The following is a 25,454-nucleotide window of genomic DNA, read 5'->3' as shown; positions in this document are numbered from 1 at the left end:
TCTCAAAAAGGTGGAAATATTTGCATAGGCAAGGTAATTATAAATATCTGATTTACTGGTGATGGAAGCCGAACCATCATATCTGAGGATATTCTGTCATGTAACCATGAAAGAGTTAACTATCATATTTGTTAGAAATGAAATATTTCTACAGCTTTATCAATCCAAATTAAAAATATAAAACCTTTTGCTCCCTGGACTCAAGGACTACAGATAATTAGACTGAACCATAATATTCCCTTAAAACCAATACGTGTTAAAAGAAGCATATCTAAAAGACAAGGAAAAAGAAAACACAACATAAAGAAAAAGCAATGAAATTAGGAAATCCTTCACGATTCTGCAAGTCATTATCAAAGGGTTTACTGCCATCACCTTTTAATGTCAAACTGTATAAAAGAGAATTTTTCTACATGTTTCAAAGCACGAACATCTCAAAAGAGATTTAGTGAATATATTGCTCTGGTTGGAAGTGCCAAAATTTACAGAAAAAAATATTACTTTCCAAGACGTCCAATCTGCTTTCTAAATAAAAGAAGTAGTAGCTTAAATTTCACCCATTACAGGAATCCCAGTGGCTTGGAAATCACTCATACAAAACAGAGTAAAACATCTCAGCCCACATAGGAACAAACAAGGCCTTGATCCAGGAAACTGTTCCCTGCTGAGGCTGCTTGAGATCAATTAGACTGAAGACTGACATGAGACATGGCTCATCCAGAGCAGTTTGCAGGACTAAGACCAAAATATCAAAGAAAACATTAAGAGAAATTCCTCTCACTGCACCAAAAAATCTCTTTCTGTATTTTTTTCTATAATCTTCCATTTTAGTTGTTCTTTCTATTAAATTTTAATGCTATATCTTACTGCAAGATATTAGTACTGACAAGCTTTTTTCTTTCGTGGCGTTTTTTTGTCTGTAAGAAGAGCTATTCACAAGTATAAAATATATATTGAAAATATCTAATTTCATATGTACTACTAACACCCAGCAATGACCTCATAGGTGCCAAAATCTTTTCTAAAGGGCTATTTATTTTTTTCTCAAAGGTAAATATCCAGATTTCTCTTATTTTCATTAAGAAGTTTCTCAGCTCATCCTTATGGGTATTGATACTGGTGGTTATGGAGACAGGCCATTCTAAGCTCTGCTGGCCCATGTACTACAATAAAGAAACACTGAGTGCTATATTAAAGGCTATTAAATGCTGTTATTGCTGATGTACGTGTTAGTTATTCTCAGCAATTCACACTAAAGTTGGAAAATTTGCCCTAGAAACATTGTAAAAGTTTGCGCTTCATTTAAATACACACAACATTTCTATATTTTGAATATATTAGCATAGCATAAACCAATTTATTCATAAATAAATAAATAAACACACCCTGATTCACCACAGAACCTGTATGCTCCTCCTATTTTCACTGCTTTAAGTGAAATGCAAAACGTAGACACTTCTTCCAGCAGGAAATAGCACTGAGATACTTCAAGGTTTTATAGAACTTAAAATCAAAGGAGACCACTAGATCATTCCGTTCACCTCAGGTGCACCATAATCCATTATGTTTCATCTAGTCATCGCTTTACTGAGCTTCCGCTATCTCGTGTTTGCTGAATGACTGCCCACCAAATGGAAAATCAGCTACTCCCCAGGGGTTTTTGTTTCAGTCATTACCAGTTAACTGGTGATCTCCCTGGCCTCTGCCGCAGCTTGTGAAGGCAAGACTGGTGTTTGGACACTCAACTCTTCACAGTGCATGGCCCTCGAGGACTCTGCCAGCAGGAATGGCAGGTATTTTGAAACCAGGACATTTATGAAGCGATTCTGACCTGTGCTACAGCTCTAGCACAACTGGGACTACCACTTGGTTTCAGGCAGACATAGGCCATTCCTCACCATCTCCTCTTCCTCTGTCATTTAGCCATTAACTTCAAAACTGCATTTCCTTCAATTTGTGCTTTCCTGCATCGCTGACACAAGTAAGGAGCCTGGATTAGGGTGTATATTAATGTACTTGAATTCCTTTGAAGACAGCTGCTCTCCTTTCTCAATCTGTTAAGCAAGTGATGTAATCATGACCAGCAAGATAACACAAGCAGACCAATGCAGAGAAGAATGTTCACCAACAGCAGATCAAAATAGATCAGTACAATCACAGCTGCCAAAACCAAAGCCATTTGAAGGATTTCCGAAGAAGCTAGATTTAATGAAGAGATGCAGATGATCCATCTTTATGTTCTTGAATAAAAGGTGATACGATAGGGTCACACCTGTTAAACCCGAAAGAAGTGAATGTCACACAGGACCCAAGGAGTGCAGGAGCCCTAATCCTGAATGAGAAAGAGAAAAGCACAGTAGTGTGGATCAAGAAGCCTATGTGATGCCTTCAGCCAAGTGCAGTGGAGCTGCATGGGAAGAAGGTACCTTGACTACTGTAATAAACTCTTTCAGCAGTGACACAGAAAAAATAAAATAAAACAACAGACTGTTTCTATATAGTTTCACTTCCTAGTTCTCATCTGCAATATTTCAACTGCGCTGTCACAAAACTCAGCAAGGGGATGTCTTTTCCTTTTTTTCTTCTTTTTTCCTGTTGTCATTCCTGCCTTTTCCCTCAGGTGCCACCGAATGCTAAAACTAGAGGAAGAGCTCAGTCTATTAGTGAGAAGGAGTATAGAGGAAAGAAGCAGGTGAATGTCAAACTGAAGAAGCAAAGGAATCTATAGGACCAATATCAAAGCAGCAGAAGTCAGAGTGGCTCAGAACCTGAGGCTAATGTGATTTACTTTCATGCCTTAGGATGCTCAGTTCCACATAATCCACTGTCAAAGTCAATTATAAATATTACAGTATCTGCTACTGGAACTGATCCAATCCATTCAGAAGAAAACATCAAATGCTGCCTGTAAGGTACACGAGCACTTAATGACAAGGATTTATACCAAGATGCAATCAAAACGAACAAGCAGTACAAAAGAGCAAACCAAAGCTAGGTTGCTCTATTTTTAATACATGCACCCAATTTCTCAAGGGATTATTTTAAACTAACTTTCTTCCAACATAACAGCACTAGAAAGCAAATGACAAAAGCATTCTTTGTCAACCCAGACCCATAAAGTGAGTTCCCTGAGTGTACATTAATACACCAATACAGCATGAGTATTAGATTTTCAAAACACTCAGATTCTGGAAACTTCTGCTGAAATCAACAATACCATCTATCTCTCACTACATGACTTTACCACTACTGAGAGGATGATCCATTCTGGACTGTGCTGAAGTACTGCTATTTGAAGAAGTAAACTGTTCTGGTAGGCATAGAGAAGTACTTTGATGAGTCTGCATTCAGAGTACAGTTTCTTTTTATCAAAGATATACAAGCATAACTTCAATTAGAGCTGGAACTGCTCCCTGGATTTTACCCCAGTTTTGAGGCAGATGGGTGAATAATGTTTTTCACTGTATTGAGTTGGCTAAGAAACACGAACCTGTTCTGACAGAAGACCTCAGTCACATTTTATGTCTTTACCCTTTTTGACTCACATCCAATTGCAATGTACTTCAACACACAGTCTCTAATGCTTTGGAAATTCCAACTGGCACGGAGCAGAGTAACACATGCCCTCATAAACACATCTTGTTGTGAACATATTAAATCTACTCCCACAATCAAAGTAACTTCTTAACAAGCAACATGTGAAGTACTAGTTCTACCACACGACAAAGTGTTTGAAAGATCATATGTTCACAACTTCCAAAATGAATGCTATGGTCAACATAATCCCGTGGCTCAAGCATGCTCAGTGGAAGCAGTTCACACCACACAAGTACAAACTGTGTGTCTCTCCCCTTCTCTTCTTCTAGAATTATCACATAACAGTAGGAATAGTATACATTTTAGCCTTGAATTCCATTTCTTATATTCTTCCATTTAGGAAAACGTGGAGTGGGCCTCACAGTCAGGCAATCCATAACCTATTGTGTAACCAGGGAGAATAAAGGGCATACAAAAGGGTGAAATGGGTAGGAAAAGACTAGTGAATCACCTACCGTGTTCTCACCTAATTTATATATTCAACAGAGGCAAGCAAAATTGCTGGGATGTGCTTACAAGTACTATGGTTGTACCTGAAAAGCTGGTTGGCCTTACCAAGTAGAGCTTCTGAAAAAGAAGGGTGACCAATAAGAGAAAAGGCTTCTCTTGTCAAAAAGAAAAATGAGAAGAACCCAACTGTTCCCTGTACACCAGTTTATCTTAGCTGTGAGACCCGGAGACCAGCCTCTTGAGAAGGCAACAAAAATTCCTGTAACCTTGGCACAATAAATGATGTCTTTTCATGCCCTGTTTGTCTGGGGCTTCTGATTTTGGCATCATAACATTTACACCAATTTTTTTCTAATATATATGCATTAATTGCAGAGAAGAATCACTGAATCTTAATGTAAAATGAAAAAACAGGAGAATGGATCAGATTATTATTTCCAATTGCCAACAGCTCACCAAGCTAGGACAACCATAATTCACTGGTTCAAGGGTACCTCATGGGAAGCAAAGCAGTTTACAAGATACACTTCACTAGCAGACATACCACTACAGCACAGCCATCCTAAGGGAAAACAGCTTACAAGAGCAGAAAGAATCCAGCAAAGTGGTATTCCAAGTGTTGTGGATATCCGTCATGGAGAAAAAGTGTGCTTCTGCCATTCCTCTTAAAAACAGACCTGTTTCCAGGTCTGTTCATTTGACTTCTCTTGAGTATGTTAACAACTTACTCATATATTTCTCTCATATTTTTATAGGAAGGATTCCAGTGAAAACAGTGGTTAGCATAGGAGACTAGTTTTAGTCCACATTTTTAGCACAGTAAAAATCTTCTGCAATATATAATTTCATTTGCTACAATTAATCATTATAAAGTCAGCTGAAGTGCAAGATAACATATCTTAAGAACCTTCAAAGAAAAAATATAACAGTATCTACCTAATTATACATCAAAGAATACTTTAGGAATAAATTCTGTAATCTGCAATGTTAGAAATTTTTAGTGCTCTACTTTAGCAATAGTATAAGAACAGTGCTACTTGAATTAACCACAGATTTCTATATAACTCTGCTCAGATATCAGAGGTGTCCAAATGTCCTTTTACATGTCCAGTTATTCCTATCATTAGAGATTCTCATTCCATATTTCCTATAAAAATGTTCAATTCTTAATGTAGAAGTGCTTCAGCTGTGGTCCTTTTAATAACTTTAGTCTTGTCACAGTTCAGCATAATATTTTATAAAGCTTCTTTTTGAGCTAAAGGGCATGAAGTTCCAATGATACCAGTAATGTATATTGCATTTGTATTTCAGTTTTCAATTATTTTCATATTTATATTACCATTTTCTCCACACACACACTCAAAAAAACAGTTTATATGGGGGCAGTATCATTTTATATACAAGAATACATCTAATTTTGACATCCATCTGCTATGCTGTCTGGAAACCTTTTTTATTATACTTATTTGTCACAGAATATTTAGAGGTAAACTTACTTTGTGGCATTTGAAGATATAACAGCATTTTCTCATGCATACTAATGAAAATTTTAAAAGTCAGCTACACTATGTTGAAAATTTGCCCTACATCACAGTCAATAATTTTTAAGGTATTTTGAACTTCTGTGTTATTTTGCATCTAGAACACATAATCACAGAATTGGAAATGGTTGAGGTTGGAAGGGACATATGGAAACTGCCTTGTCCATCCCCTCACCCATGCTTCAAGCAGGGCTGCCCACAGTTGGTTGCCAAGGATTACTTCCAGACAACTTTTGAATATCATCTCCAAGGATGGAGACTCCAAAATCTTTCTGAACAATGTATTCCACAGTCACCTTCACAGTAAAAAAAAGTGTCTCCTGATGTTCAGAGGGTGCCACCCGTGTTTTAATTTGCATCTGCTGCCCCCTGTCCTGTCATCAGGCACCACTGAAGAGAACCTGTCTCTATCCTTTCTGCATCTTCCCTTCAGATATTGAAGAGATCCTCCCTGAGCCTTCTCTGAACGATCCCAGCTCTTTCAGCATCTCTTCATATAGGAGATGCTCCAATCCCTTAATCATCTTAGTTATCCTCTATTGGACTCTCTCCAGTAGATCCATGTCTCTCTTTTACTGGGAAGCACAGAACTGGACACAATATTCCAGATGTGGCTCACCAAACAGACAAAAGAGAAGGATCACCTTCCTTAACCCGCTAACAGCACTCCTAATGCAGTGCAAGATACTGATAATTGTTTTCTTGTAGCAAGGGCACATTGCTGGCTCATGTCCCATCAGAGGGTTCCATGTACCACACAGAGGTCTTTTTCTGCAAAAGTTACTTTCCAGATGATCAGCCCCAAACATATACTGGTGTATGGGGTTGTTCTTCTTCAGGTGGATAACTCCACACTTCTTTTTGTTGAATTCCACGAGGTCCCCATCAGCCCATTCCTCCAGCCTACTAAGATCTCTCTGGATGGCAGCACAAGCCTCTGGCCTATCAGCCAATCCTCTGTTTTGTACCATTATCAGACTTGTATAGGAAGTATTCTGCCCCATCATCCAGACCACCAATAAAGATGTTGAATAGTACTGGACCTAGCATTGACCTCTGGGGTTAATACTGTCTGTTACAGGCTTCCAAAAAGACTTCATACCAAATGATCCCAACTCTTTGAGCACAGCTGTTCACCCAGTTTTCAATCCACCTCACCACATGTTCACCTACCCATATTTTATCAGCTTCACTAAAAGAATATTTTGGGAATCAGTGTCAAAAGCCTTATTGAAGTCACAGAAGCATATAATATCACTGCTTTTAAGTTTGCTAGAACCGTGATTTTCTCTCATACTTTTTTACTGTTTACTAATACATCAAAATCCCTAATGTGCTAAAGGCAACATTTCTAAAAGAGAATAAGTCAGACATTCATCTTCTATCAACTGGTTAAATGCTCCCAGAATCTGTGGTACGTTGCTGCTTCCCAGGAGATCCAGATTCAGCTTATAATACTGAAAAGATAGTGCACGAAAACATATGAACAATAAACTTCATGTATATATTTTAATTTTTTCATCCTTTTTTTCTTTTAAAATTCTTTTTTGGTGGGACATCCTTGAGGATGTCTCTGTAAGATATCTGAGGGAACAATGATAGGCTGATCATTGGGATGGAAGAATGTCTTATGCCAGTACTGTTTAATGAAAACAAGAAACAAAAGAGTGGGGCATGTAAAGCTGGAATCATGAACAGAACAAAGGGAGAAGAATATATAAGACTGTTCAGAAACAAGAGACTCACTTGCTCCTCAGCTTTGATTAAACTCCACAGCAGGCTTATCTTGTGTACAGAAGGAAGCAAGGGGTCCTTTAGAAAAGAATGGAAAAACCCACATGGCATGGGACTGATTAAAATCTCATGGGAAATATATACCAGATGAGAGCAAACAAAAATTTTAGATTCCTTATACATTTTACCTCATTGCTATTTCTATCAGAAAAACATCATATTCAAATTGGCTTTCCAAATTATCCACCTTTTCACCTGCAACTTCCAAAACCTTTTTTAAAAATTTTCCTTAAAAGTAAGGGTAGAATTCCTCCTTATTTTAATTTTTCAGATGCTAATTCTCAGAGCAGAGATGCCATAGGAGTCTGTTATGAAATCTCAAAGTAAAATCTATTTTTCAAAGAGTGATAAGTAATACAATTACATAATTAAAAATGTAGAGTAATAAAATAGTAATAACACTTGTGTCTTCTTTCTTTCTAATGGTCATGGAAAGCTTTACAAATATTGATGAAGATTAAACTACTGTAACCTATCTGAAAATAGTTTCAGTTTCATTTCAGAGATGAACAAACAAAGGTACACAAAGGTTGACTAACCAGCTAAGGGTCACTCAGGAATACACGCTCACAAAAACCAAAAGGGAGATGCAGAACAGCTGGCTGTGCTTGGTGACTATTTTAAAAATATAACTGAGAACTCTTCCAAGTCACATGTTTGCTTCCTAGATTGCATTCCACTTGGAAGCACTATCTATCCAGAAAATAATTCATCTTGTGCCTTACGCTGGCAAAAAAACAAGAAGTTATAAAACTGCCAATACACTACCTCTGTAATAGAATACATATAACATCAGTATGAAACAAATGAAAAGGCAAGGTTCTGAAGATATTTTGTCATTTTCTCACCTGCTTTTATTATTTTATTGTTATTTTTTATAACGGATGAAAATAGGGTTGTGTGGAAAGGCGAAGTAATTAGAACAAATGCAAAACCAAATCAAATGGAAAAAATTAAAAGCTAGTACAAAAATGTTATGGATGACGAAGTGGAAGGAAGAAGGCATGTGCCTGTGTGCAGTCATTTTTTTCAGTGCAGGATTGAAACTGTTTTACAGCACTACGTACCAAGGTGAGAAATAATCAGATTCTATCTCACATCTATTTCCCCCAAAAATGTGGTAATGTATACACAGGACAATATTGCTATGCATTCAACAACAGCCTAGACTGACTTCTCTGAAGAGTCTTATACACTGGAATTATACTGATATTGCAATAGAGACATAAGAGAAATGGAATACTGATCAAAGGTAAAACATTTCCTTGATACGCATTAGTCACTGTATCTTTAAAACAGGTGATAAAGGATGAGGCATACCTATAATGGTGGTTGATATCCTGTTTGTTAGCATTATACTGAATTTAACAGTATATTTAATAAACGCGATTTTTATCACATTTGAATGTGACCCCTAAATCTAACATGTCCCTTGCATGAGTCCATTCTGTTTCTGAAGAAGCACTGTTTGTTCAGATACCATTTGTGTAGAAGCAGCTTCACATTTACTATTTACTATTCTGTTATTTCCAAAATTTCATGTATTTCTAAGTAGCAGGAAGAATATCAGCTCCATGTGATTGTATCACTTTCCCCATTTATAAGACCAAAACATAGCAGGAAATACAAGAGATGATTGGGACAAATTAAACCTTGAAAATTTCAGGTTAAATCAGGTCCCGTAATATGAACCCATCATCAGCAATTAACACACGGCTCCTTCCAGTCCAATATTCCAAGCATCCCGGTTGCTTTTTCCCATCACAGTAGGGCCAGTAATATTAGAATAGTTAAATGGAATTTTTTAATTTTTTTTTTAATGGCGATCTAATATTTTGAGTACACTCATGCACAAAGCCAAAAGGGTCCATATTTTCAGAACTTTCTCAGACTTCTATTTGGAGCAGTATGGTAACCTTTATGTCCTTTTTTCAACCACGTAACAAATTTTGAAGATTATGGACAGAAATTGTTTTAAGGAGTTCTGATTCAGATAAAGTATCTTGTTTGGTCCTATAACCTGAGCAAAATAGGTCAATTGTTGGGGCTTATACAGAGTATAACACACAACGTACAGTGCTTTCCTATCATTTTAACTATTTATCTAACCAAAAAGACAGATTCTGAAGTGCACTGATCCAATTGCACAGATCTCAGCAAACTCAGGACAAACATTCTGACAGACAAGTAATACTGAATTAGGGAACAGAGCTATAAAGACTATCAGTGTAAAAATTTGCAAGTGGAGAGGTCTCTTTAAGGCTTTATCTGGAGCTATGCTTTTTCTTTTTTTCAATTTGCCCATTTAAGAATAGGAAAAAGTTTGTCCTAAAATTATGAACATCTATTCAAGGTGCATTTTTTAAAGTACATGAAAGGGTTTTCTTAGCATGCCCTAATCTGTACAAGTTCTCATCCATACTGCATTTTCTTAGTCCTCCTCTTTATTCCTCAGTGGGCCTGTCAAGGCCTATCATGTCATGGCACCTCTACAAAAGAAAATAAAGATGATTGCATACATTCAAGAGACAGGCATTGGTAGTTTTTTCACCGTCTGCACAGGTAATTGCAATTTATTTAAAAAAGAAAAAGCAACAGATTTTCATCATGGGAGCTTTTCTCATCTTTTGAGTAAATCCTTAAAAATTTATCTAATTGCATTCCTTTTTATTAGCAATTAGCAGGAATACTATCATTTAATTGCAAATGATGAAAAATAATTTGCATTATTTGGGACTCAAAATCACAGAATATGAGAAAATGCAAATCAGGAAGCAACTTCTGTATCAGACAAGGAGCTAAAATGAGTGATCTTTAGAAACATGAACAAGCCAGGTTTTTTATCTAAGATCTCAAAGAATTGGATTTACTTTGTTACTCTACAGAAAGAATAGGGAGCATGTTACCAGAGCATTAATTTATTCATGCAGAATTCAAAAGGCTGGAATTCTGAGAGAAACAAGCATCCCCCAAAGAGCCAACATCCAGCCAGTGAAGGTAACACACCATTTACTATAGCTTACAGTTCTATCGTTTTGATAAATAAACTAACGTATACCTGTGACTTATCTTAGATGAGTGCAATAAACTACATCACAACTGAAGACTGAGTCTTTGTACCTGCAAAACTTTTACCTAACAAACCCTTAATGAAAATGAGTGCATTTCTGCAGAAAGTTACAGCTTTTGAAAGTGTTCTTTTTTTTTTTTTTTAATGTAAGAATGTTTCATCAGAAAATTTATGATCTGGATTCTTGAGCATCCTCATGGCAATGAATATACCTTTCTGATACATTTTTTCATTAGTTTCCTTGCACATACAGATTGCAATAGGTTATTAATAAAATCATCCAAGACAGAAAGACAAAGTACTTGAAGAAATATTAAAACTGCCTATCACAGTGCACAAGGAGGACTTAAGAGCCTACTAAAGAATCTATATTCAGAAGCAATCATTTATTCACATATATTTTTCATAGTCTGTAAGACTGGTCTGTACACAGAGAGTTAGGAGCTGTAGTACTCAACTCAGTTATCCATGCTACACAAACACACTTATCAGTATTCTGAACAGACTGCACAGATAAACTGGTTTGGTAGTTCTGGACAGCACACACTGGTTCTGCTCTAACTTCATCATTGTTAGAGGTCCACAATATGCCTCTAAATCCTTTTTTTGGCAATTCATTGGAATGACAACATCTATAACGTAAATAAAAGAGCACAGAGACTGTTTGCTGGCTCTGAGGTTAGCTGGCAGATGCACACCATAAGCATCTGACCCTGCATACCTCTGGGCCCCATGAAGTATCCCACTGACAAGACGACATAATTATTTTTTACTGTGTGTTCTTTTCAAACCAAACTGCCTGAAATAATATGAGAGCTCCTCCAGCTTTGTTTTTTCTCTGTTGGCAAAATTTTTATTCCAAAAATAGGAGTTAAGCATTCCTTCCATAATGATATGCCACACTGCAACAGCAGGCAAAAAATGAGTATGTATTACTGCATACTTCTGCTGTGGCTGGTCGTTGTACTGTAATTAAAGATTGTTAATGGTTCTATTTAAAGTGTCTAATTCATAGGTTTTATCATTTAGCCTTAAAAGATAATGTCTTCATTTTACTTCATTTATTTGAGTGAGTAATCCTTACTTGTGAAAGGAGTCCCGTTAATGAGTCAGATCAAAAAAGATGCCAGGCCTCAAATTGAAAATAACATTTACAGTCTAAGCCCAAGCTTAACAACACATTTCTTTCTTTTTCCCCTTACCTGTAAACCAAAAAGATATACTTCTTCTGAACCAAAATGGAAACATGCAGACTAGCTCCCAATTAACAATGAATTTCTTCTCAATGAAATTGGACATGTAGCAAATGAGTAACGTTCGAGAGTGTGACTGTTTTTTCGCAAAGATCTTTGAGATGTGGTTCAGATATTTTTCTTTGCTCATGATCAGTGGTCTGCAATAAAAACCAAAGGACTTTATTGCAAATCTTATACGAGATGATGAGTATAAACTAGCCAGAGTATGTATGCTTTCATGGTGAAATCCTGAACTGACTTCAAAGCCAGTAACAGTTTCTTAGATTGAAAAAAAGTGTTTGTTCCTAGATAATGAGTATGTAGATATATGTAGATATTATCATTTTTAGTCAAATATGAGGATTTTACAACTGTTATGAGCACCTTTTTGATCACGTAAGGCTTGCTCTTTTTCATAGCTATTGGTCTATCACAGTACTGATGAAATTCACAGTCCATCTGGTGGTGTTCTTATTTGCATTTCCATGCAGTTCTTATGTCATGGGATTTCCCAGGCCCATAAAGTATTCCTTGCACTTAATACTGCAAGCTCTGTAACACCATATTTTTTTTCTGCAATATTGTTCTTTTAGACATATACACAGAGCTGATCATACTGCCATGTCAAATGCTGTGCCAATGCATCAACAGAAATCACCTGCATCACTTAAACGTGGAAAATCACAGCAAAGAATGATGTTTCTTTGAGGGACATGAATTCTAGGCTACTGAGGCCAGTAAAGCAATCCAGTTTGCTCTGTAGAGATGAACAAGCAAAGTGAATGTGTATCACACAAGCTAGAAAGACGACTGTGCATTGAAAGTGATAACACAAGAAAGTGATGACACAAGTGCATATCATTCAAGGTACTAACAGTGATGGAGTGCTAATTCAAATAAATGTTGAAGCAAAGGAGACCAAAACAATGATTAGTCCAGTGATTTGCCTTACTCTGAGTTACTAAATTTTATGGGATTATTGAATTCATAGTACGAGATCAGGATTTGTAAAAGCAGAGTTTGTGTCCTGATAAGCTAAATTCCTGCCAAAATAAGCCAATCCCACATCTCAGCCCTTTTATCCATGCAGGAAGCTGCTACTCTCAGCACATCCATTTCAAACCACAGAGTACTTTCAAGACTGAAATCAGACAAAAAAAAGCACAACAAACCAGGTAATTCCTATTACCACATTGGTTTAATGTCATGCTCAGCATTAGAATATGACTGACAAGGAGGAAAGTTTGACCCAGCTCAGTGGAAGGGGCCAGAAGCAAGATGAACGTAAGAGTTTAAAATTGTTAGCAGCTAAAAATCTAGCTTGAGACAGCAGCCACTGAAAGAAAAATCTAGGTTAGAACAACTTATCTACCACTTAATTTCCGGCGATAAGGCCTCAGGCTGAGACTAACCAGGAATCAATGAATTTATTTTATTTGTATACACATACACCAAGCAGCTAAGAAACTTTGACAAAAAAAGCAGGTGTTGTGCTGGCTAGGATACATGGCAATGATTCTTGGGGCAAGGATTTTTTTTGAGGACTTCAGTTACAACAAGACTACTAAAATGCTTTCAGAGACACTAGAATACGGGCAGGATGGATCCTTGGGAACAGCCTTGGGGATCTTGCTTTGCAGGAAATTAATAAATAATGCTAGAGAAGAAGGAGGTGAAAGAGGAACTGTTAGATAGGCAAGTCTAAAGAAAAAGTGAAAATACAGTGCTGAATAGCTTATAGCATTGAAAGGCTCAATTTGACACTAGAGGGAACTTAATGATCAAAGATCAGTCTTGGGGCCAATTCTTTCTACTATTTCTTTAACGAAACAAGGAAAAAAAAAAGGAGGGTTATGGTGACACGAAGCAAAGAAGCACTGTCAATACAAAATAAAGCCAAGTTACAACAGAGAAATTGGAATGATCTGAGGAGAGAGAGAGAAGAAACAGGAAGAAAAATAAGATTGTGGATTGCAGCACTATTTATTTAGGACTTAGTTGCAAATCTTTCTGCAGTAAATATGAAGAGTCACTAGAGGAAAATAATTGAAGAAAATGACCTGTCTCAGCTATGAGGCACAGTTAAACCAGGAAACAAGATCCTCCTTCCTCTCTTATATCAGTACCTGTCTGAAAGCCTGTACAATACACACTGTGTGTGATGCAACTTCAGCTGTTCAGCTGCCTAGAGCCCCAGTCAGATCAGGGTATGTTCAAGGGCTAACCACAGAGAACTCTGAGTAATGCACATCTGGAAAAATTAAAGAAAAATCAGGATGTATTATTTGAGCTATTTTCAGTTGACACACAAACATATATGCCATTACAGAATGTATTGGTAAGCAGTGACAATGGCAGTCATGCATTTGAAAAATAAGACAAACAGAATAGATGGGGAGAGACTACTAGGAGAAGGCAAAGAATTATGGCTGATGTAATAGATGAAGTTGCAGATCTTGGCCAATCTCTTTTTCTTGCGTTGAAATTTGTCATTTTTGTCAGTCTGTTTTGGACACAAAGTTCCAGTTCACATACTGCCAACCATGAAAAGGGTTTAAAAAAAGCATCTCACAATAGCACAGATATTTTAACAACCTTTTTTTAGAAAAGCTTTAGAGTTATGTTTACAGCTTTATGAAGATTCAAGATTACAGAGATAGGAGACTTTTTTAAAAAAAACAACACTCTGTATAGTTTTATCATTCCTGCTATTGTACAACTCATAAACAAATGTCTAGGATAGAGTTAATTTTCTTCACAGTATCTTCATAGTAACTCTCATCTATAACACAGAGGAGGGGCGGTGACTGAAAGGCTGTCCAGTGCTTAGCTGCGTGCTGGGTTAAACCACAACAAAGAATCAGGAACTCAACTGTAGAGAGAGATATTTAACTGTTCTGCAAGAAGAGCAGTTATCTGCCACCCCAACATAAAACAGTCCCATAAAGATTATCTCCACCTGAGCCAACACATAGAAACATAGTGCCTTCTAAGACCTCTACAGCCCCATATTCAAACATTTCCATTATTAACCAAAGATAAAAATACAAAGTAAATACATATTTTTAAATACTCTTGGTCAACAAACAGAAGGATTGAACAGTTAAGTCTGGGTTTCCATTCATTCCTCCAAATAAGTAATTGTTCACTGTTGCATTCTTACTGGCTTATATCTTACTTAGAAATTTTTGCATCAGATCAATATAATAGTCTATTCAATCTGTTATCCTGTCTTCAGCAGTAGCCACAGGCAGGTAATTTATGCAACAGTTTAAACTTCCCTCCTTGATGAGGTACTGTTTGACATTATATTGGCAGGTAGAAGTTAGATTTAATCCTGAAAACTTATACTGCAGATGGTAGCCATTGCTGCTCTCTTCATTATTCTAAGGCATAAGTAAGGAGGAAGACTGCCAGCCACATGAACAGATCAATGTCCAGTCTCCTTTTCCTTTGTTATAACAAGTGAAAATGGTGGTGAAGGGTTCTTGTAAAGGCAAGCAGCCAGGACTGAGAAAGATCAATGATTCTGGAAGTGGCAGTAGAGAACAGCCAAGGCTTTCCTTGATAGAAATAAATAGGTATATGTTGCATCATATATCACTAATACTTTCATTTCTTCAGAGAAGCAGCAGACTTAGCAAGCATACTCAAGCCCATTGATTTGGACCATAAGGATTAATCTAATTTAATGTGCAAGTGTGAATGCCCTAGGAAGGGTATTATGCACTGAACACATGAACACAAAAGCCATGGCACATGAACTGAGTGCCTCCAAAGCTATCTGAACAACTGTATCAGAAATACTGAGCATCACCAACATAAATAAATAATGGCAAAAAATATTGTCCACATATAGAGGCATCAGTTTGGCATTCAGGTCACAGGGATTAAGTTTTCTTCTACAAGACATTTCTTCTGTGAGCACGACAAAGCATCCAGTGTTCCCTAGGTGTCAATTTTGTTCATTAGAATAGTTGTATGACAATACTTTCCTACCTCAGAAGTCTCTTGTAAGGATAAATATATTGAGGACTTTTAAACATTCAGACCATATAGTACTGTGTGATTACCCAAGAAATGTCAGACCTTTTTATTAATTCTATGAAGCTCATCGCCTCAGATCTTGAGGCACAATCACGTAAAAAGCATTTCTTGATATCAGTTTTAAACTGAAAGGCTGTGATTTCATTGTGAACCCTTTGTTCATGTATTCTGAGAGAAGTAAAGCAGTGTGCCTTCTTGACCTTCCTTAAACCATTAACAATTTATACACCTCTTTCATTTTACCTCTTATTCATCTCTGCTCTTACGTAAATACTTTAACCTTTTTAATCTCCACACATATGGAATACTTCACAGGCCTCCAATTGTCCTCAGTGCCAGTTTCTGAATTTCCTGTTTCATTCATTGGCTAAGTGAAATAAAGTGACCAAACAATGCATATTCAAAATGAAAGGTTACTATTGCTTTATGTAAGATATTCATAATACAGGCAATTTAATTTGAAAATATGGGATTTTCTCTCTCTTTTTTAACCTGCATAGATGTTTTCAGCAAGCAGGCCATAGTAACAGTACAGTTTTTCCTCCAAATATCTGCAATTCATTTAAGACTTTTCTGGGTGTCAGAAAGTTCTAATATGTTTTTTCCAATGTTCATCAATATTTTCTTACTCAATCAGCTGCTGTTAGAGTACAGGTAAGTGTAGTTCCCTACATTCTGTGCTACTGCATTCTCTTTGTTTTGCTTCATTATCTTCGTCAGTTTAATTGCCATTATTCAAATGATTAGTATCCTGCCATGTCTTATACTGTTGCCTTATACTGCTGCTTTGCATGAACACTAACCTGATCATGGGGTCACAATGAAAAGACTTTCACTTATCTATTGTACTGGATTGTCTTAGCTTAGCATTCATTCCCTTACCTGCTCCCACTTTTATCTGTCAGGATCTTATCCTGTTTGCCTTCCTTTCTATTTTGCTTTACATCAACAATGCCCTTGATTGTCTTGATTGCCAACTGTGCCAAGCCACCATTGTGTTACCTATGAGAAACTGTCTTATGCTCAAAGTCCTGTTGGTATTAACTCCATTAAATCCAGCTGCAGAATAGGTAGGACCACTGCCTGAGTACAGTAATCTCAGGCCAAGCACTTACTTCACAAAACACATTGAGGGCTTCCTAGCAAGAGTTCTTGCCTCTCTTTCTTTCAGAAAACCACTTCCAAAAGAACACAGTGTCACACTGGTGATAGTTACCAGAAATGAAGCAGATTCTGACCTTTTGCCATTTTTGAGATGTGTAAACACTGGATTGCATAGTTTAACTCATCATCCAACTACATATATGCTCTCAATTAGATTTTTACACCTTCTAAGTGGACAGGCTCTGCAGCTAGGCTTAGTAACGTCTGAAATTTAACATACCAAATGTAGTCCATTTCATATCAGTTTCTAAGGCTCAGTTCTCAATAAACAAAATGCCTTTACAACACACCTCACTTACTAACTGATACAAGGGATAGCTTCATCTGATACTTACTCCTCACATTCTGGTCAGTATCAGAGTATAAATTCTTCTACTCACACTAATCCCCACTTTCAGTACAATGTTTGGGGTGGAGGGAAGGAAGGGAGGAAGAAAAGGAGGGAGTGTGCATGGGGGGAGGTATAGAGAGAGAAACAGATAAATCACCTCAAGAAAAGCAGCAAATATACTGTAATCTATTGCTGGAATCCATCATTGGAGACCTGTGCATTGCTCCTGGAAAGCCAGCTCAGTATCTGCTACCAGCAGTGACTTGCTTCATGTTGTAGTCCTGGAGTCTTAGTAACACTCAGCCATCTAAGTGTGCTCAGAAAACAGCCTCTTCCATCATGGATTTCATTGTTGTTCAATCATGAGAAGTACAGTTGCATATGGAATACTAGAAATTCTGATCAACAAGATCAACTAGAAATTCTGATGCATCATTTGTGGTGAGATTCTTTGGGAGAGTCTGTATGTATCCCATTGATTTCAGAAAGGTTCTACTGTCTTTCATCGTTCTTTAGACAACTTTCTTAAATCTAACCTCCTATTACTCTCTCTTATCAGCTGATCCTATAATGCAGATGGAATTTAACTGGTTGCCAGTAATAACAGCAAATATTAGACAGTATGAACATACTGTTTGGGATCACTCACAAATAGCAGATCTCTTTAACAGACTTCCTTCATTGCTCACACTGATGCTAACTACTGCTATGATGATTTCAGTATTGGGATGAGAAATATTTATATTCCTCATCCTTGCCCACAAAGACATTTTCCTTTCTGACTTCCATGCTAATTTCTGACATCTGTACTAGTTCACCACATCAGCCTCAACATCTCCTACTTCCTGGATTTCTTTAATTTGATCCAGTATGTTTGTTTTCTCCATTATCCACTACTGCTTCAATAGTTTCCCCAGACAGTACAACAGTCCTGGTTATTGGAAGCTATGCTATTGCACTGGATATGAGCCTTTTGATAGACTTCCCTGTGAGAAACTTGTCTGCCACAGACAAAACTCTCATTAACAAGGAATCTTTAATATTTCCAGGGATACAAGCATTCTCAGCTCTTGGTATAATTATTTCCTCTACTACCTGACTTTAAGTAGAAAATAATTAAAACAGCACAACACAGCCTCTTCTCCATGATCTCCATCTATGGGTTGATGTGATTCATTATTCATATACATTTATCAGTCTCTGCAGCATTTCGGACACAACAGCATATCACTTCTCTTCCAGCTTTTCCCAAAAGGTTAGTAAAAAACTTTACTGCCATTTTCTCATCTTTATTCCTTTGTGCATATGCTCATTTACTTTTTCAGGTGACTTCCTCATTTCTGTAGATTATTTTGTCTGCACATCAACCATCAGAGTATTAGAAATTGATCTAGAGCAACTGCTTACCCCCAGCTTTATTTGAAGGGAGAGGTGTGCCTCTCTGGAATTTTTACTGCTGACATTTCTGCATCATATACTGGGCAATAATGCAAGACAGCTCCATGTTTATAAAACTAACTTGTTTTTTTAGATGAACTATTTACACAGATGCTGAAACTGCAATTATCAAAGCCACACGCATGCAGATTAGCTTATGTGTGGTCTTTCAAATCTTCTGCCTGCAATCTGTGTTCTTCCCCCTGGTTTCACACAGACTACTATAGTGAGTTATCTTTATTTACTTTCTCAGCCTAAGGAATTGTATGTGATTTAACAGCAGCTAGAAAAGTTGGATGCTGAGCACTTATCACTAGTGGTGGCAGCTGTTATTCCAATAAATCTGTCTTCTCCAGCTTGCCTTTATATTTAGGTATTCACTTAAGCAAAGCTGAATCTATGTTAAACAAAATTGCTTTTGAAAAGGGGAGTTTTAAGTATTAACTCTGGCAACTTTATGTATGTACTATGAGAGTAAATTCTGAAAACTTTCTGCTCATGCTGCATACATAATACAGGCATATGCAGATCTGAATATCAGTTTGAGTACTGATGAGGTTTTCTTAAACCCATCACTGGTCTTGTGCACCTAATCTCATTCACAGTGTGTCACACAAACAGGATGTCCAAAACATCTGTACCTAATAAAGCACTGTATTATGCTAACAGAAAGAAAAAAATATTTAACATTTTCAGATTTACTCTTTGATCACAGATTATGATGGTATTGTCAAGATAAGGATGAAAGGCACAATTAAAATTGCTTTAGCTTAAATATTTAAAAATTACAATTTCTAAATTCAAGTTATAGGGATGTTCTAAAACATATGAGCTACTAAAAATATAATCCAGCTGTGTCTGTAGATTTTGCATCAAACTGATAAACATGGCCAAATAAGAGGCAATATTTTGATAGGACATTAAAACATGATTACTAAAATGTGGTAGCTAATATGGAGGGCTCAATAACTCCTGTGTTTATCTCGAAACATTATGTCATAATTCAAGCAAATTTCAGGAATAAATAGGAGTTTGGATCTTGTGCTGTAAACCAGCAATGTAAGATGCATTTCACATTTAAAAAGTTAAACAAACAGCTATAAATCAAAGATGTGGCACCAATAACAAAATGAAGATAACAGTGCCTTTAAGCAAGCGCAGCTAATTTTCATTCATCTAGGTATGTTCAGTCTTACTTAAAAATGAATACAAATGTACAGGCTGATTGCATTTTTCCCAGAAACAAGATGCAGTATGTTTTCTTACTTCATACTGCAGTAGAAGTAGCCACATCTGTTCACCTCAGAAAGCAGATGGATGTTCAAATACTGTATCAAAGTATATATTTCACAGAGAAAATTTAACTGCCCAGGTATCACAGTTTAATTCAATATAGCTGAAGAAGGAAGACTAGAATTTAATAAAATTCCCCAGTTAATTGATTGATGAATAACAGCTTCCAAGAACAGACTTTTCTCATCTCATTTCATATACACTGATCTGAAATTCACTCAGATTAACTCAAGTTATAAGAAATTATAACTAAGGACACACTGAACTGTGCACTGCATACTTGCAGTTTCTAATTTCTAGCATTTTTTCAGATTTTAATTTACTGGAAATACATGATCAGAATACTTAGTTCTTTAAAAATACTTTTGGAGCGTGAGTCAAGAAATACTAAGAGCAAGCATTTCCTCACAGTTTCTCTGTGAAGAGCAGTAATGACTAATGTCAATTCACTCTTTCACGAGAGAAAAACCTTCTACAACTTTTAACTGTAAATTAATAGGAAAACTTCATAATTCCAATAATAAATGTTTTTATAAGAATGGTTATTGTTGCAAATGCTTCCATGGTTTCTGCAAGATTAGCTTTCCTGCCCAATAGCTTGTACAACTGAAGAAGTATTTGCTAAAATGATAGCGATACAGATACAGACAACTTAAAAACAAACAGAAAAAGCATGTTGTGTATTGATTTCACTTTCCAGACATCACAAATTATTGCAGATCTGATTTTTATCATTGCTGAATGGTTTTAAAATGCTGGATTCCTTTCACTTGTGCATCCCCTGCAAGCAAATACATGTCAATTCTTTCAACTATAGACATCTAAGAGCAGGTAGCCAAAATGTCTAGACAGAAGAAGGGGAATTTCGAACCTTCAGGTTTTTAGATAGCAAAAAGCAATCAGAAATACAATAAAATGCATAAAGGTTCATTTGATGTGGGCAAAAATCTCAGCTCTATCTAAAATGTACATGTTTTTAATAGAGACACTGTGCGAGGAAATTTTCCACACTGAACACTCATGTCACATCCTGACTACATTTAGACCTTCATGGGCAGTGAAGGGAAAACAAGGAAAAATACCTTTCTACTCACCCAGAAATGAACAAATATTCATTCAGTCTGCAAATGACTGAAGGAAAAAAATCAAATTCATGGAGAACTTAGGGTTGTAGAATTCTAACATGTCTGTAGTTTACATGGCAGTTTACATATTAAAAATGAATACTAGTTACTCAAGAATAAATATTCTGCAATAAAACTCTATCATCTCTAACGCTGATCATAGTGGTTTTGTTTTGTCATGAGAATGATAGAATATGACAAGTTTTAAGTAGGCCATGTCACAAAACTATTATCAACATGCATATAAATTCAGTTAGTCAGAAAATTCTTATTGGCTTCCATCAGCTCTACAGGTAGACCTTCTATTTGTCTATTGGCATGTTCATAACACTACTGGAAAATTAATTTCTAAATTATAAATGAGGTAGTCATTTATAATAAACAGTGCTTTTTAAAATAAGAGGTTCTGGAAGTCAGTTTCTAACATTACTGCTGTTGAACACAGAGAGAAGAGCAAAGGTACAGAACATAATATTGCAGGAGAGAATTGGATCATATCTCCTGCAAAGAAAAGCCAAGACAGATAGGGTTGTTCAGACTGCAGAAGAGAAAGCTCCAGGGAGACTTCACTGCAGCCTTCCAGTACTTAAAGGGAGTTTATGAACAGGAGGAAGACCAACCTTTTACATGGTCTGATGGCAATAGGACAAGGGGATCATTTTTAAACTAAAGGAGAGATTTAAATAAGATGTTAGAAAGAAATTCTTTACTCAGAGGATGGTGAGGCACTGGCACAGGCCACCCAGAGAGGTTGTGGAAGCCCCATCCCTGGAGGTGTTTGAGGCCAGGCAAGCTTTAAGCAACCTGATCTCGTGGGTGGCAGCCCTGTCCATAAGCAGAGGAATTGAAACTAGATGATCTTTAAGGTCTTTTAATACGAGCCATTCTATGGGAATATTACTGAACAGAATAAAATGGAATGCAGAAAAAGTATATGGCATGAGGAGTCCTAATGCTTCAGAAACTATGAACTTCAAAATGACTTTCACTTCTAGCCTGGTGCTAACAATAAATTATGAACAAACTGGTATCACACAAATGGCTAGCTGAGTTTACTACATATGTATACATAATATAGGATTTAGACTCGATCCTTATGGGTCCCTGCCAACTTAGGACAGTCTGTGATTTTATGATATATGCAACTACATAGAAATTGCCTCAAGTGCAGGTTCAAGCTGAATTCTTCACACTATTTTCCTGCAGTAGCCTATTCAAGGTTCAGCTCTACAGCAAACCAGATTGTGTGCATTCAAAAGCATGTGGGCTAAGTTATGCTTGCTCACTATATGGATGCACTGCAGAATGTTATGACCAATTTGCCCTCAGCAGCATATCATGAAAGTCAGCAAAACGAGATGGCTTGAAGTTCTTCAGGAAAGGTCCCTTCTGCAATTCCAGGCAGGATATCCCAGCTCAAGGTCCAGCTCAAGGAAAACTAGTAGTTTCAGGTTTCAAATCATCTGTGGGCCAACAAGCTCACATACAATGTGCGTACCACAAGACACTATTAACACTGATGGGGTCAGAGTGCCCCAGCCCAGCCCCTGGAGCACACCCATCACCCACAACAGCCACTGGTAGCAGGCACTGCCCGCACTGAAACTGGGACCCCGGAGGTGCTATGCCAACTCAGTTATGGCAAATAATTGTATATATTGTGATACACTGGCTAAACACGGTTGAGTGAACAGCAAAAGATATGCAGCCATACTTTGTGTTTTGATAAAGGAATTTGAGAACAGGTTTCAAGATCACTGAAAAAGATCTCACCAAAAAATCAATTATTTTTGTATATTTGCAATTCTATTTTCAGTTCACATAAATGTATCACCCAAGAATTTTCAAATGAAATCTTAGAGTTGCAATCAGATATTCAACAGGAAGAAAAATGATCATGACTACTGGGTTTTTATAAGCCCTCTCTGAACAGAGAGAAACACCCCTCACCTCACAAATATGCCTCACTCATTACATCACATTTTGGCTGCACACACATTCATGAACAACTGTTTTCAAGGATGAAGCACAGGAAGAGTAAAGTTTCAAAAATCTCTGGCAGACATCTTGAAAACTTACTGAGAATTGCAGCCACCGCAATCAAACTAGACTGATGCACTGGTTTCACAAAAGTAAGGTCAAATATCCCAATAGTTTTATGTTTTTGTTGCCCTCTTTTTTTGGTTGAATGAAAAACATTGAAGATTAAAATAAGCTCCTGCATGCTTCACTCATATTTTCACTTCAGAATAACAAAGTTAGCAGTATTATCAAAAAAAAGAGTACAGCACTTAGAGAGAGACTAATCCTCCTTGCATTTCCATTTCTTGTTTGCATTCTGGAAACAATAACCTTATGTTGTCACTGTGTCCTTGCAATAGCTGTCATCTCCATTTGTCTTTATTTTATTAAATAGATACATAAAATGGTTGAATAAAGAACACTGGGAAAGCTGGCAAAAGAAAAAGCTTTTGAAGCAGAAGTCTTCTGGTCATCATTATCCTTAAGACACCATGCTAAGGAGCCTCTCCTTTATTCAAGTTAATACTGTAAACAAGAGGTATCTGTCTCAGGGGATCAGTGGAGCAAGAGTGCCACAATATTAGCAGTGTCACACCAAGTAATAGACAGGCTCTGCTGTGATGGACTAATAATAGAAAATATATCTATTACAGAGAGAAAATATACTATTTTATAGTCAGCTCCATTTGGTGGAGAAAAACTGAAAACAACTCTTTAAGTTGTCTTCCTAAGAAAGAAGGTACTGGCTCTTTCCTTCGAGGCACAACAAAGTGCATTACAAAAAAAGAATGAGTGCTATTTTTGAAAAAGAACAATTAAATTATTTCTACTAATACTAATAACACTTGGCTCCTTCTAAAGAGCTTTGGATGTACCTGGATCTCCCAGCACTTAAGTACAAAAAGTGTTCTATGGTTCCTCTCAGCCAGGGAATTCAAAACCAAAACATTATCAAATGGAGATGACTGATGAAACACCAGAAGAGAAAGAAAGTGGGCACTTTCTGTCATTGCTTAAGACACGTATCTCTTACATCTTCATCCTTACAAATTCATACTTGGAGGAAGCTGTGTGTCATATAGAATTATGAAATGAGATAAAGGTAAGCAGTCTGAGTAGAAGGAAATGGTGAGGGAAAATTAGGCCAGGAAAAACTTGGAAGAAGTAGAGTTTGATAGAACAGAATGTGGAAAAGTGCACAAACTTGGGAGGGCTGAGATTCAGTGGGGAAGGTGGTTCATTAACATTATGAATACTGTCAGCTACTTTGAGAGGTAGACCAGAAATATGACAGCACTCTACTTCACTACAAAGTTAGTCCTTGAGAAGAATGTGACAGCCGTTGCAGAATGAGTAACATTTCACTTCTATCTAGGGACTAAATAAAGAAGAAATTAATTGAAGCTAGTAGGAAATTTAGTAGACAACAATTCTCTGCACTACATACTGGGATTTGCTTTTCCTGAATTCGCTTGAGAAAATGCTCTACTTAGCTCCTATCTAGATGAAAGTGTTGAGATTTACCTGCCTAAATAAAGAAGTATATTTCTTCCCTGTGTGTCATCATCCTTCTGGAGAGATCAAGGAATGCAAGAAACTGTTTTAGTGAACTGTACAGTAGAGAGTGTTACTCTTCCAAAATCCTTTAAGCAAAAACTTCACTTTGTATCCATCACTAATGGAATCTATAATCCATCACATGAAGCTCTGCACAGGTTTAGTTCCAGCAGTTATCTAAAAACATTGTTTCAACCACTAAATCTACACCTTTAATAAACTTTCAAAGACAAACTATTCCCAACAGTGAGACTGCACTCTTCAGTGGTTAAGCCTCATGGAAACAGTGACTGCATCTGTCAGCCCAGAAGATCTACTTTTTCTAGAGAACCATTCATCATCCCTAGAGTCAGACTCCATGACATTAAAATTCCCCTGTATAAATTCAAGCAGAATTTTAAATGAATGTAGCATCCCAGTTATCGGTTATTTGGAGCAAAATTCCTATGAACCATAAATAACAGAATTTATGAAAAAGGAACTGTTAGTGCTTATCTGTATCATCTAATTCCTTACTTGACCATACACTTCCATATGTAGTTTCTATGACAATATGTTTGCAGGAACTTTTCTAGTATAATTGAATTTCTTGATTATTATTTCCTCACCCCTCCCCCCCCCCCCAAAAAAAAAGCTGAAGGAGGTAGTAGGGATGATCTTAGCATTACAATGCCCAGATAATCACACTACTTAATGAAAAACAATGACAAAAACATTTTTTCCTAAGATCTGTAATTCTAGCCACTTTTGAGCTTTGGAAAATCAATTCCAAGAAAGGAAGATACAGTGGAT

General features: G+C 36.8%; 1 protein-coding gene across 1 annotated transcript in view; it reads right to left on the bottom strand.

Moving 5' to 3' along the window:
• The window catches only part of GADL1 (GAD like acidic amino acid decarboxylase 1), a gene marked incomplete at its 5' end in the record, with an annotated part of 249,026 nt that overhangs the window by 199,477 nt on the left and 24,095 nt on the right, over nt 1-25,454 (bottom strand). The gene's annotated exons all lie outside the window — the stretch shown is intronic.

Source organism: Phasianus colchicus, chromosome 6, assembly GCF_987193195.1.
Source record: "Phasianus colchicus chromosome 6, bPhaCol1.hap1.1, whole genome shotgun sequence".
NCBI lineage: Eukaryota > Metazoa > Chordata > Aves > Galliformes > Phasianidae > Phasianus > Phasianus colchicus.
This window is presented reverse-complemented; position numbering and strand designations above follow the sequence as displayed.